We start from the raw sequence: 14,946 nt of genomic DNA, 5'->3' as shown, positions 1-14,946 counted from the left end.
TGCATCCACTGAGGCTTACATAGCAGCTTCACAGCATTAACTGAGTCCGAATACAACAGATTCTGGCCCAGTGATGGAAGAGGTAAGGGACAGTTCATTACTGCTGCAAACCAGAACTATAATCCTGACTTTCTCCCCATATTGAGCCATCTGTGAAGATTTTACAAATTTGTCAACTATGGCACAGTGGCTCTTGCCTATAATGCCAACATTTTATAGGCCAATGCCAGGGAATCACTTAAGCCCAGGAATTTGAGGGCAGACTGGACAACATAGTGAGACCCATTCTCTACCAAAAATAAAATGAAATAAAACAATTTTTTTAATGTCAGCAAATTATTTGAAACTCCTTTTTGAACAGGGTTAGACTTATTGTTTTACTTCTAACAAAATGGGATTAATGATGTGTGACTGAGACAGGGCATAGAAACATTGAGATGTCACTGTGCTCTCTCTCTCTCTCTCTCTCAACACTGTCTCTGGGTGAAGTAGCTGCTATGTGGGAAGCAGGCCTGGAGAGGCACATGTGGCAGGGAATTGAGGCATCTGGCCAACAACCAGTCTAACCTTGAGATGACTGCAGCCCCTGACCAGTTTTAACAGCAACCATGAACCAGAACCATCCACCTAAGCTGCCAGACTTCTGACTCTCCAAAACTGTGTGAGGTTTTTAAGTTTGTTGTTTTAAGCTATTAAGTTTGGTGGCTATGTGTTATATAGAAACAGAAAGCTAGCGCAAGACATCTTGTCACAACGAAATGATTGTTTATGTTAAAGTCTGTTGTCTTCAATTGAGTCCTAGATGACCAGAGGGGTATTACATGAAGACAATGGAGATGGACACTTGTTTGTACCCAGTTTAAAGTTTTGTGTCTATCCAAAGTATGGCTATTTGAATCTTTAAAACTAGCTTTTTTACTGAGACCTGGAAAAAAAAAAAAAAAAAAAAAAGATTCTTCTAACTCATGTGTCACAGCCAAAACTTAGGACTGGGAGTTCATAGTTGCATTGCTTCAGCCAAGGTTGTAATTTTCTCTTTATATCCTATTATATGGTGGGCATGGTGCTAGGCACTCAGGATCAGGCTGTGAACAAAACAGCTTCTCTCAGTCATTCTATGTAGGCCATGATGTCTGATTTTCTACTTACTCACTGAATTCCTAGAAAGTCTAAAATTATTTGACATAGAATATGTATCACATGCCACCTTCATTTTCTCTAACCCTACCTTATAAGAAAATAGTCTGCAAGAGAGGAGAGAGGCCATATTTGTGTTAGCTAGAGAAAATGAAAGTCAGGTAATAATGGAAAATGCAAAATTGGCTCCATGTAAAATGTCTTTTTTCTGAATAGAGATGAAATAACTTTTACTTGCTTATTTTGTTACAAAAGCAATGTATATTCATCTTAAAAACATAAGTTCAAAATAAAATGTCACATGTAATCACATAGAAAATGGTAATAATTACACGTTTCTTATTAGTCACTCTCTCTGTATCTTCCTCCCTCTCTCACTGTGTATGCCTGTGTAGTATATGATACACACATTGAGAAGAAGAGAAAGATACAGATAGACAGATGGATAAACAGGTGAGAGTTAGTAATTATACACACACATCTATTCATTTTAGATAAAATATTCTGGTGAAACTTTGCATTCATACAATGCTTTATGTTTTCAGTTGCTCAGTAAACAGATGAACTATTAAACCTTTAGAGACAGTTAGCACATCTTATAAGTTTAAATGTTTACCACAGTAACCAACATGTAGCATGGATCTAATAAATGTTGAAAGCATTCTTTCTATTTTATATGCAGTAAAATAATTCAAAGAGAAAGAAAAAGGCTTTTTTAAGACATGCAGTTGGTTCTCAATAGGTTTGGAATTGAAAGCCACTGTAATGCTTGTATGGCTTCCTTTTCTCTAAGAAGGCACATCACTCTTGTCTAAGAAGGAACCTCACCATCCTCTGAGAAGGCAAACTGCCATCTAGGAAAACGGATTGGTGAAGAGAATGAGCAAACTCTGAAGATCAGGGTGTAGTTACCTTTGAGCTCAGCTTTCTCTTATAGTATTGAAAAACCACACGATTGTTTTACCCACAGATGGTCAAAGACCAGGTCCAGTCATAAGTTGAAGATGGTAGGAGAGAGACCACACCAGTGGAGTCTGCAAAATGTGTGGCTTCTAGAAACTGTGGTGGTTTTCATTACCAACGTGTTGTCTGCAGATGGTATACAGCAGAAAAACTTTGACTCTTTAATGTTTCCTTGACAAAAAAGCAGTTTCAGAAGTCATCTCAGTCATTCATCCACACCAGGCAGAAATTCTGTCAGAACTTGTCACTTTTATTTAAGCAAGGCCCTGACATCGAGCAGCTTTATTCTAATCATGCTCACATTTGATTTGACAGTTTCAGAATATTTTGTGTGTCCATTGTACATGCTCAGATAGATAATTTATCACCAAGCATTTCCCTTTTGGCAACTCTGATAGATTCTCACCTTCTTTTAGCCCAATTTCTGGGAAGCAAAAAACCTGTATTAAAAATAACAGTTTTTAAGTTCTCTGGGGATAATGTGAGAAAACATATTACAGAAACAAACACAATTTATTATTAGGAGGGAGAAAAGTCAATGGAAAATATCATAAAAAGACGAAGAGCCCACAGATAATTGAATCCTGAACTTTTAAATTTTCTCTTTAAATCTTATTTTCCCAAATAGATTACATTAACTCAGTCGGTTTTCTTGTAGTTTACACGAACATCCTAACATGTAAATTTACAATTATATTAATAATGATCTGCAAACTGAACCTTTTAAACATATCAAGCATACCTTAAAAAGACTAAAAGTTATAGAACATTATTGAATAATCTGTTTTAACTGGTGATGCACAAAAACATTGCCATAATACTACCATAACTATTTTGTTTTTATTTCTTGAACATGTATTATGGCTCAAACATTCTTCTTGCTTTATGTACATTATTTCATATAATACTTTCATCCACTATGTGAGGCATTATTATCTCTATTTTGCAGCAAAGGAGATTGAGCCTCAGAGCAGTCAAGTTTCTCATTTAAAGTTACTGTAAAGAAAGTTCATCTCAGAAAGATGGCCAACTATGAATTTTCAATGTAGATAGGTGAATATAAATAAAGACAGAAATAAAGTCAAATACTTACAGATAACTGATCTTTGATAAAGCAAACAAATGTAAAATGGGGAAAGGACACCCTGTTCAACAAACAGTACTGGGATAACTGGCAAACCACATGTAGGAGAATGAAATTGGATCCTCAGCTCTTGCCTTATACAAAAATCAACTCAAGGTGGATTAAGGACTTCAATCTAAAACCTGAAACTTTAAAATTATAGAAGACGACATTGGAACAACTTTTCAAGGCATTGGCTTAGGCTAGAAGAACCCAAAACAAATGCAAGAAAAACAAAGATAAATTGCTGGAACTTAATTAAACTAAACAGGGTTTGCAGGTTAAAAGTAACAATCAGCATAGTAAACAGACAACCCACAGAGTGGGAGAAAAACCTCACAATCTATACATCTGACAAAGGACTAATATCTAGAATCTACAATGAACCCAAACAAATCAGCAAGAATAAAGCAAACTATCCCATCAGTAAGTGGGCTAAGGACATGAATAGACAATTCTCGAAAGAAGATATACAAATGACCAACAACCATATTTAAAAAAATGCTCGGCATTCCTAATGATCAGTGAAATTCAAATCAAAACCACAATATGATAATACCTTACTCCTGCAAGAATGGCCATAATCAAAAAATCAAAAAGGAGTAGATGTTGGTGTGGACACAGTGAACAGGGAACACTTCTATACTGGTGGTGAGAAGGTAAAGTAGTACAACCATATGGAAAACGGTGTGGAGATTCCTTAAAAAACTAAAAGTAGAACTATCATTTGATCTAGCAATGCCACTACTGGGTATCTACCCAGAGGAAAATAAGTCATTATACGGAAAAGATACTTGCACAGGAATGTTTAGAGCAGCACAATTTGCAATTGCAAAAATATGGAACTAGCTGAAATACCCATCCATCAACAAGTGGAAAAAGAAACTGTGATATCTATCTATCTATCTATCTATCTATCTATCTATCTATCTATCTATCTATCTATCTATCTATACACATATATACATGATGAAATATTACCCAGCCATAAAAGTGAATGAATTGATAGCAATCAAAGCAACATGGATGAGATTGGAGACTATTCTTCTAAGTGAAGTAACTCAGGAATGAAGAATAGTATGTTTTCACTCATAAGTGGGAACTAAGCTATGAGGCTGCAAAGGCATACGAATTACACAACGGACTTTCGGGATTCATAGGGAAAAGGCAGGAAGGGGATGAGGGATAAAAGACTACAAATAGGGTACAGTGTATACTACTCAGATGATGGGTGCACCAAAATCTCACAAATTACCACTAAAGAACTTACTCATGTAACAAAACACCACTTGTTCCCCAACAAACTATGGAAATAAAAAAAACATTAAAGCCTGATAAATCTGAAGGAAAAGGTAGAGAAATTAAAATCAGCTGGATATTTTAACATTTCTTATATTATCAGTTGATTGTACCAAAAAATAAAACACCCTGAATTCAGTAGGCTACAGAAGGGAACAATACTACTAATTTGCTCTAAGTGACATGTACAGAACAATACACTCAACAGTAGAATGTACATTTTTATAAGTGCACATGGAATATTGACCAAGATACAGCACACCTTGGGTTATAAAATAAATTAGTGTACAACTCTAAAGAATAAAATCTCATAGAATGTGTAATCTGACCACAACAGAGTTAAACTAAAAATAAAAAACATCTAGAAAAGAAATGATGGCATATTTCCCTGTTTCAATTTCACTTGAGTCGTTTTAGAAAAATAATTAAATAAGCCAAACACAATGAGACACACCCATGAGAAGGACTAACATCTTCAAAAATGACAACTAATGTTTAATGGATATAAAGCAACTGGAACTATCATACATTTTTGATGTTACTGTAAAATATTGCAATGTATTTAGAAAAAGTTCTGGTGGTTTCTTATAAAATTAAACCTATATCTATGATATAGGTTTTGATTGATACAGCAATTCCATTATTAGTTTTTTACCCAAGATACATGAAACCCTAAGCTCAAACTGATTTGAAGCTGGTGTTGTGCACCTGTAGTCTCAGCTACTCACGAGGATGAGGCAAGAAGATCCCTTGAAATCAGAAGTTTGAGTTCAGCCTGGTAAACAGAGCGAGCCCTCGTCTCTTAAAAAATTGGAAAAATAATATTCCCAGTGGCTTTATTTATAATACTCTTAAAATAGATAAAAATTCATTTTCCATGAAAGAAAGATGGTTAAAATAAAACTCCGATATATTTATATGATAGTATACAACTCAGAGATATAAAAGAACAACTACTCATAATGTGAAATAATATGGAAAAAGTCTCAAAAACATCATCCTGTGTGAAAAAAAAGCCGTACACCAAAGAATATATATGGTTTGCTTCCATTTGTATAACATCTAGAACAGGTAAAACTCACCTATAGTAAAAAAAAAAATAAAAACCAACAATGATTGCCTTTTGGGAGTTAATAGTAGGAATCTCCGGGGAAGGGCTAGAAGAAAACTCTCTGGGGATAATGGTAATATTGTATCTTGAAATTAGTTTGCATTACACAGATGTATGCATTTATCAACAGTCGGATAATGGTACATTTGGGATTTGTGCATTTCACTCTATCGACATTTTACTCTTTTTTTTTTTTGAGACGGAGTCTCGCTCTATCGCCCAGGCTGGAGTGCAGTGGCCGAATCTCAGCTCACTGCAAGCTCTGCCTCCCGGGTTCACGCCCTCCTGCCTCAGCCTCCTGAGTAGCTGGGACTACATGCAGCCGCCACCTCGCCCGGCTAGCTTTTTGCATTTTTTTCAGTAGAGACGGGGTTTCACCGTGTTAGCCAGGAAGGTCTCGATCTCCTGACGTCGTGATCCACCCCTCTCGGACTCCCAAAGTGCTGGGATTACAGGCTTGAGCCACCGCGCCCGGCCGACTTTTTACTCTTAAAAATGAAAATGAATTAAAAGAATGATGGATAGGTCAAGAGATATGTGAGAAAACAAATACAGCAAAATTTAAAAATGTGTCTAATATATGACTGTATTGGTCCATTTTCATACCACTATAAGGAAATTCCTGAGACTGGGTAATTTATAAAGAAAAGAGATCTAATGGGCTCACAGATCCACATGGCGGGGGATGTCTCACAATCATGGCAGAAGGCAAAGAAGGAGCAAAGGCACATCTGACATGGCAGCAGGCAGGGGAGTGTGTGCAGGGGAATTGCCCTTTATGAAATAATCAGATCACATGAGACTTGTTCAGTATCAAAACAACAGCAAGGGAAAAACCTGCCCCATATTTTAATTACCTTCCACTGGGTCCCTCTTACAACATATGGGGATTATGGGAGCTAAAATTAAAGATGTAATCTGGGTGTGGACACAGTCGAATTATGCCAGTTATATATTAATACAGAAAATGACAGAAATGTTTTTTAACATGGAGTTAAGTAGAGTTATTACTACAAATTCTGTCCTTTAAGATTTTAGTATCATTTTTCAAATTAAAATTAAAGCCCAATAATTTGTATTTATATTCTTTATTGAGAGCATAGGACTTCGTTTGAAATGAGGATTTTGAACCACTAACTTCATTTTATTTACACATGTTTTTAAGAGATGGGAGTCTCACTGTGTTGTCCAAAATGAACTCAGACTCCTGGGCTCAAGTGATCCTCCTGCCTCAGCCTCGTGAGTGTCTTAGATTGAAGGCATGCTACACATCTCCTGGCTTGAATGATTAGCTTTAAACCAGCAATAAATGAATAAATTGATGAATAAATAAATAAATAAGAAGAAATTTCTGATATTTCCGAAGGTTTTGATGAGATTCACACTCATAAAGAAAAGTTGAGAATAAAGGATACTGCAATAGCATTACATCAATCATGGCAAGATAATTTGTCTTTGTTTTAACAGCACCAGTTTGAAAAAAAAGAAAGTAAAAGGCTACATTGTATTTAAATGCTTATTTAAAACTGAAAACAAGCCTACATTTTCATGGATCTTGTACATGAGAACATATCATTCCTCAATTGTACAAGCTCATTTAACTTCTGATTCTGGCACAGTTCTAGCTACAAACATCTTGAACTTCTGAAAAACACAAATTAAAATTATTCTGTGGAAAAACTTATGCTTACAAAGGAAAAGAAATCCACAGGTGCTAGAAATAAAGATTAAACAACATCCAAGCAGCAAGAGGAAAGTGTAAAAAAAGCCACCACTTTAATCTAGCGATTAAGGTTTTAACAATGACCCAAGAATAACAGACAAATGTTACTGTATATAGGAATTAAACTTCCTGCTTAAAGCCATGTCACACAATGAGTTATGTTATCGGCTGCTTGGAAATCTATATGTAAATTGTGTTAGTCCCTGCATGATCTCAGGCATCTTATCTCTCATCTAATTCTTGCTTTGCTTATTTACAAAATGGAAATTATAGCTACCAACTCTTGGGTAGTTTTTAACCAAAAGAAAAATCTATTATATTGGAGAATGGAAATACATGAGGTTTAATGGGAAGATACAGAATGACAAATCAGTAAATTTGATATATATGTGTATACACACACACTCTCACACATATATGTTTACATTCATGTCATTAATATATATTTAAATATATATTTTAAATGTGTATGTGTATATATATTTTACCATATACATTGTTTTTAAGCTTATGCTTTCTATATAAATATTAAAGCCATACTTTAAATATATGTTTTTGAGCATATGTATATTTCAGCCTATCTCCATGCTTAAATGAACACCATTACTTTAGCTGTTGGATATAGCACATTGCATAGATTTGCCATACTTATGATAATCAATCCCTTCTTAATGTCTGTTCCCAACTTTACATTATTAACGAAACTGTAGCAATGCATTTTTTTTTTTACCTTTCCTTCAAGAACTTATGTGGACATTGTGTTATACTGAAGTAGACCAATAAAACAATGCATTAGAACAGGAATTTTGGAAAGATACCTTTAAATGTATGCAAAATCATTAAAAGAAGGAGGTTGCATACACTTTAAAGGGGAAAATGACTAATGAATACTTTTTGCTGGATTAAATAATTGTACATATGGAATAAATTATATTAGGTCCCACTGTTAAAAATATAAAAATATGTACATAAATCATTAGCTCTGCTACACACCAACAACGATCAAGCTGAGAATCAAATCAGGAACTCGAGCCTCTTCACAATGGCTGCCAAAAAATAAAAATAAAAAAAAGCAAACAAAAAGTAAATAAAATAAAAACTTAGAAATGTACCACCCAAGGACGTGAAAAACCTCTACAGGGAAAACTACAAAACACTGCTGAAAGAAATAATAAATGACACAAACAAATGGAAACACTTCCCGTGCTCATGGATGGGAAGAATCAATGTTGTGAAAAGGACCATACTGCCAAAAGCAGTTTACAAATTCAATGCAATTTTCATCAAAATACCATCATCATTCTTCACAGAATTAGAAATAAAGAATCCTAAAATTCACATGGAACCAAAAAGAACCCACATAGCCAAAGCAAGGCTAAGCAAAAAGAACAAATCTGGAGGCATCACATTACCCAACTTTATACTATAACACTATAGTCACCAAAACAGCATGGAACTGGTGTAGAAATAGGCACATAGACCAATGAAACCGAACAGAGAACCCAGAAATAAAGCCAAATGCTTACAACCAACTGATTTTCAACAAAGCAAACAAAAACATAAAGTGGGGAAGGGACACCCTATTCAACAAGTGGTGCTGAAATAATTGGCAAGCCACATGTAGAAGAATGAAACTGGATTCTCAGTTCTCGCCTTCTACAAAAATCAACTCAAGGTGGATCAAAGACTTATATCTAATACCCGATACTTTAAGATTCTATAAGATAACATTGGAAAAACCTTCTAGACATTGGTTTAGCTGAAACTTTATGACCAAGAACCCAAAAGAAGTTGCAACTAAAACAGAGATAAATAGATGAGACTTAATTAGACTAAAAAGCTTCTGCACAGCAAAAGAAATAATCAGCAGAGTTAACAGACAACCCACAGAGTGGGAGAAAACCTTCACAATCTACATCTGACCACGAGCTAATATTCAGAATCTACAGGAAACCCAAACAAATCATCAACAGCAACAAAAGCAATCCCGTTAAAAAGTAGGCTAACACTTTAGATGACTTAGACTATTCTCAAAAGAAGATACACAAAAGGCCAACAAGTATATGGAAAAATGCTCAACATCACTAATGATCAGAGAAGTGTAAATCAAAACAACAATGCGATACCACCTCACTCCTGCAAAGATGGTCATAATCAAAAAATAAAAAATAACTCATGCTCGTGTGGATACCATGATATGGGTACACTTTTACACTGTTCATGGGAATGTAAATTAGTACAGGCACTTTGGAAAACAGTGTGGAGATTCCTTAAGGAACTAAAAGTAGATCTACCATTTGGTCCAGTAATCCCACTACTAGGTATCTACCCAGAGGAAAATAAGTCATTATATAAAAAAGATACTTGCACACACGTATTTATAACAGCACAAATTGTAATTGCAAAAATATGGAACCAGCCCAAATGCTCATCAGTCAACAAGTGGATAAAGAAAATGTTATACATATATGTGTGTGTTTATATATATATAAAATTCTATGGTGTATCTATGTATGTATATATATACATATATATGTATATGTATATATATACATACACCATAGAATACTACTCAGTCATAAAAAGAATGAAATAATGGCATTTGCAACAACCTGGATCGAATTGGAGACTATTATTGTAAATGAAGTAACTCAGGAATGGAAACCCAAAGGTCACACATTCTCACTCATATGTGGGAGCTAAACTATGAGGACACAAAGACATAAGAATGATAGATTAGACATTGGGAACTCAGGAAAGGATGGGGTGTGGCATGGGAATAAAGACTACACATTGGTTACAGTGTACACTCCTTGGGTGATGGGTGCATCAAAATCTCAGAAATCACCATTAAAGAACTTACTCAAGTAACCAAACACCACCTGTTCCATAAACCTATTGAAACAAAAAAAAAAAAACTTGTATGAATGCAAAAAATATATATATACAAATTAATTATATCTGGAATAATTACCTTAATATTAAAACAATGAAAACTATAAAAGTGTTACAATAAAATATATAAATAGAGTTTTATGTGTGGGGAAGACTTTCTGAAGGAAAACATGTAAGTTCAACCACAATGAATTAAAAAATTCTGTATTCCATAGAAATCATAAAGTTTAAAAAACAGCTGGGTAGACTAAGAGAAGATATTTAAAACATCTATACCTCTCCAATGCAAGTAAAATATGCAAAACATAAAACAAACACCTATCAATGAACAGAAAAAAAAAAACAAGAAGAAGGAAATAAAAAACAACCAATGGTATGGGCAATCAATTCAAATAAGAAATCTGAATGATCACAAACATAAGAAAGGATTTTGAATCTCATAAATTTGTAAAAACGCAACTTAAAACAAAGCAGCACAATTCAAATCCTATGAGTCAGAAAGAATATTAAAAAGTTTTAAATAATATTCATCAGCAGAAGTGTGAGAAACATTATTCTCTTATGTTTTTTCTGATGGGAGTCTAAACTGATGCGACTACTTTGAAGAGAAATGTCAGCGGATGGGAAAACTTATGAATGCAACCACTCAGCATTTTTTTCAGACTATACAGACTGTGGGTTCTCCTTTGATTTGAGTTGAAAACAGAATGTGCATAAATTCAGAGGATTGCAGAATCCCTGAAATCTATTCATGAGTATTCTAGAGTGTCCATTAACTTCTACACCAGTGATCCTTTGTGTATAATTACGTTGTTTGCAAACTAACATCATATAATACGTATTTAATGACTAGTAGAGATTTTGTAGGAGCTGAGAACAACTTAGACATCTCAAAACTACCTGTAGAGCAAGGAATGGACCTTTCCCTGTTATAAATTTTTCCCTTGGTAGAAGTCAAGCTGAGAGGCAAATTAATGAAAATAATATTAATAGTTTTGGTCTTGATTTGACTCAGTAAATTTATAGATTGAAAACTGTCTAAAATGTCAATTAAGAAAATAAAACCTAATTCCAGGAAATTTTATATTGTGTGTGTATATATATATAATTATATATCATTAATAATTATACTATATTATAATAATATGTAATATAGTATAATTATCTATGATAATTATTAACTATTATTTATTATAAAATATAGTATCTGTTATATATATTATCATGAATAATTGATATAAATTGATATATATGCTAATAATATATAGTATATATCATACATTATTAATAATTATTATGTTATATATAATATATTATACAATATATTATATATTACATAATATATAGTAATATGCAATATATTATATATGATATATAATACATATACAAAACACAATATACAATTTCTTAGAATTAGGTTTTATTTCCTTAATTGACATATATATGTTACAAATATATATGTAAATAATACAGAATAAATTATTTATTAAGCCAATCTGGCTGACATACAAAAAGCATGTGCTACATTAGGCATATGTAATACCAACCCCCCATCCTTGACTCCCTGTCCTTCCCCATGCAATGCCAATCTCTCAGATCACTTTATTAATTCAACTACATTTCAAGGATCATATTTAACTGGCTAAAACTGGCACATAAGATGTATGGTGGCTTAAATGATGGCCCTGGAAAACTAATGCAAAATGGAAACAATTTAACTTCTGAGGGATAAAATCTCCCCGACGCTCAGCTTAACAGAACAGGAAATCTGTCCCTTAGATGCTGATTAACTTTGCTTCATGCTCTAATAACTAATGCCATGCAAATCCAATCAACTAGCCCTGACAAATTTGACTACAATGCAAACTATCAGTCACGGCCAGAAAAGAGTCTATTCTAGAAATTGCATAGACATTAGCAAGATATTTTGGCAAGGGCATGATATTAAAGGTGCCTTCCCTTCACCTGTGTACTGGATCCCATCACATTCGGTGTCCTTAAGGGTCTGGGTCATTTAATACAATTTATTTTATTTTTCTCAGCCTTTTCTTCTCTGTTGACCCCTCTCAACAGTATTAAAACCAATAAAAGTTTCTCCCATCTTTAAAATATAAAATTTTTCCTTCACCTCTTTTGGACCCCCTGAAGCTATTCTCTTATCTTTCTCATTCCCTTTACAACCAAGTGTCCTGAAGCTGTCTGCAAAAAAAAAAAAAAAAAAATGGCTGTATCCATTTTTTCACCCTTTGTGTTTCACACAACTGCAACCTGGCTTCTGTCACCTCTGCTAGGCTGAAATTGTTGTAGATAAAAATCACCATTGACTTCTTTGTTACTTCATTGAATGGAAATGTCTCAGCCCTAGTTTTGGTTAATCTTTGCTTGGAATTTGATGTGTTCATCAACCTTTCCTTACATTGTACTCTATTTTGATGGGGGAGGGAGCATGTCACACCACATCCTTCTTACTGTGTCCTTCTCAGCCTCCTTACTAGAATTTTCTTTTGTTTTCCTCGTGGTTACAACCTCTTTTTATTCTGAACACTTTTCCTCAGTGAACTTATCCATTCCCTGATCTTCATGTACTGTTTTATATTTTAATAATTTAAGCTATATTTCCAGTGTAAGTTTTATTCCTTATCTCCAGTCCACATATCAATGTATCTATGGAAGTATATCCTGGTAGTAACATTGTACCACTATTAAATGTAAGAATCATAATAATTGAGAACTCACTGTTGATGAGTCCCTGATAAATCCATTGATGAATTATCAACCTTAAAAGGCAGTTTCAAATATTAACTCCCTTTAAAGATAAGTAAACTGAAGATTACAGATATTTAATAAATTATTCAATACATGCAATTAGAATTGAGATGTGTCTTACTCCCAACCCCATGCTATTAGCCACTTTTCATTCTGCCTCTAGTGATAAATATGCAAGGGCTTCTCCACAAAAACTCAAATCCAACAGAACCTAAATTGAAATTTTCCATTTGATTTATTATTGCAATAATTTGCAATTATTCATCAATTTATACACTCAAGAAATTAGACATTTTCTCTTGCAGATCATATGTAATAAATCATAAGTTTTGTAGTTTGTCCTTTCTTAAAACCTGAAATATACAACCAAATCTCTCAATCCCCACTGTTCAAAACACCATTTAAGCCACCCCATAATCATTGCAGCAACTTCCTTACTGGTGTCCCCATTCCAGTTCATGACCCTTCCAATCCATTTTTCACAATGCAGTCTGAGTGATTTTCTCAAGTTGAATCTGGTCATGTTCCTTTCTTGCTTACTTAAAGTCTGTCAATGTCATTCCACTGCCTTCAGTATAAGATCCAAACTCCTTAGTAAGACATGCAAGGTCGTTCATGACCCAGCATTTGTCTAAATCTGTGGCTTCTTCTATCCAAACTACTTACTTCATTCTAAGTTCCAACCATTGGACACTATTTGTAGATCTCCAAGCAGGCTGCACTTTATTTCACCTTTAAGATTTACAAAAAGGTTCTTTTCTACTGCCTAACAATGTGACCTTCTCTCTCATTCAGTAGGCTAACTGCACATCATCCTTCATGATTCAGCTTAGATGTTAACTTCCTCTTGTAAGCCTTCTCTCCCTCCCCAAGGTCTCCCTATGATCTCCCAGAGGATATAATCATTACCCTGATCATAGAATTTATCACACTGCCTCTTTTCTTTTTTTTTTTTTTTTTTTTTTTTTTTTTTTTTTTTTTGCACAACTGTCACTGAATTTTATGTCCCTTCAAGGGTAGGCACCTTGACTTTCTCTTGGCTTAATTTTCCCTAGAAGCAGGGCCTGAGAGAAAGATTCAAGTGCAATAATTTTGAAAGTGATCTTCCTTACTGACGACAGAGTAAGGAAGAGAGACAGGGAAGGGAAAGTAATCAATAAACAGATCATCAAGGACATTACCACTCTGGGTGAGTGGAGCTTAGATTCTCCAGGAGACAGTGTAAAATATGTGCCTCAGAGTTACTCTAGCCTAGGAAAGCGTTATCGTATTCACACACTAACTAGTATGAGCAACTAGCCTGACAGCACTGAAAGTTACAGTTTTATCACTGAAAGTGCTGGATCCTGGATGACCCGTCAGTCTCAGACAAACCAGAGTAATCACCCTAGAACCAACTTCCATTAGTTATGGTTAAAGGCAGCTAAAGGGAAGACAGGTGATTGGAGGAATGGGGGATTGTTATAAATTCCCTGACACTTTTAGCCTGTTGTGTAGACAAGAAGATAAACTCCAATGAGCCAAAAGCCCCCAGGGGAAAAAAAAAAAAAAAAAGGGTGCAAGAGCTGACTGTCGAAGGTTGGGCCCTTGTACATCAGATACAGATGGTAGATGTGGGTCTCAACAGCATTGGCTATTACACAGGCTTTCCTGTTCTAGTCTTCATACATTATAATGTCTCCTTCATAAGAGATGTTCTAAACCATTCATTAGATAAGTTGTTTTTAAAAGGAAGAGATTGCTGACTCGTTCTTGTTCTATTCTACCGAGAAGCATCATTTTTATCATTTGTAAGTACTTCCTAGCTAGTCTTTTTTAATTTTAATTTTTATTTTTTTTATTATACTTTAAGTTCTAGGGTACATGTGCATAGCGTGCAGGTTTGTTACATATGTATACTTGTACCATGTTGGTGTGCTGCACTCATCA

Source organism: Colobus angolensis, unplaced genomic scaffold, assembly GCF_000951035.1.
Source record: "Colobus angolensis palliatus isolate OR3802 unplaced genomic scaffold, Cang.pa_1.0 Scaffold27, whole genome shotgun sequence".
Taxonomy (NCBI): domain Eukaryota; kingdom Metazoa; phylum Chordata; class Mammalia; order Primates; family Cercopithecidae; genus Colobus; species Colobus angolensis.
The sequence above is the reverse complement of the archived record's forward strand: the minus strand, read 5'-3'. Positions refer to the sequence as shown.